Raw genomic sequence first — 992 nt, 5'->3', positions numbered from 1 at the left:
TTCTGTTTTGTTAGAATCAATGTTAATATTTTCAGTTATATTCTCCATAGTAAAAACATAAACTCATAAACTTATTCAGTAAGAATTTAAATTCTGAAAAAAAAAAAACAAGCATCATAATTCAGTTGCTGGTGCAATATACCCTATAACCTATCATTTTAAAATTTAATATAATATTTGAATAGTAGGTAGGTACCTAATATAATAGAATTCAACAAATTGAAAAAGTATCAATATAGGTAGTATTGGTAAAGTACTTAATTATTATAATTATTTCATTTTATATTATTTTCTTTTGTTGTAAATTAGAAATAAAAATGTATTGTTAATTATATATATATTTTAAATGTATAAACTTTAATTTAATTGAACCAGACCAGGGAGGCAAAATCTTGAACAGAATATATTGGATATATAATTTTATAATTGTTGTGTGTTAGCCTTATTATTAATAAATTACATTTAATTTAGACTATCAGCAAAATAGTTATACTACTGTTTATACAATTTATGGATTTTAATGTAATTTGTTATTTGGTTTTATAAAATTGAAAATGTTTATAAATCAAAATTGTTGCGTATCAAAAGCAGCTAAAGTAAATTGTAAACCACATAACTATCGTCTATCTAACTTGAAGAGGAATATTTAAAAAAAAAAATTTACAAGGTATAGGAAATATATTAAATGGCCAGGAGCGCTAATGAACCTTGCTATGGCTCTGATCTTGCTCTGATAATATGAATCATTGTATTAGTTAAAAAATAAAAACACCAAATTAACCAAAGTAATGAAAGGTAATTAAATAAAAAGAATAAATTCAATGAAATATTTTTAACTTTTATTATCAGTGGCATGCTTAGAATTAATGTCAGAATTAATGTCTATATTAATGAATTGTTAAGAGAATGCTACACTCTCTCTATTATGTTTAATATGATCAAATTTTCAAGTAACAATATAAAACAATATACCCGAGAATATACCCTAGTGA

Source organism: Acyrthosiphon pisum, chromosome A3 (genome assembly GCF_005508785.2).
Source record: "Acyrthosiphon pisum isolate AL4f chromosome A3, pea_aphid_22Mar2018_4r6ur, whole genome shotgun sequence".
Classification (NCBI taxonomy): Eukaryota; Metazoa; Arthropoda; class Insecta; order Hemiptera; family Aphididae; genus Acyrthosiphon; species Acyrthosiphon pisum.
This window is presented reverse-complemented; position numbering follows the sequence as displayed.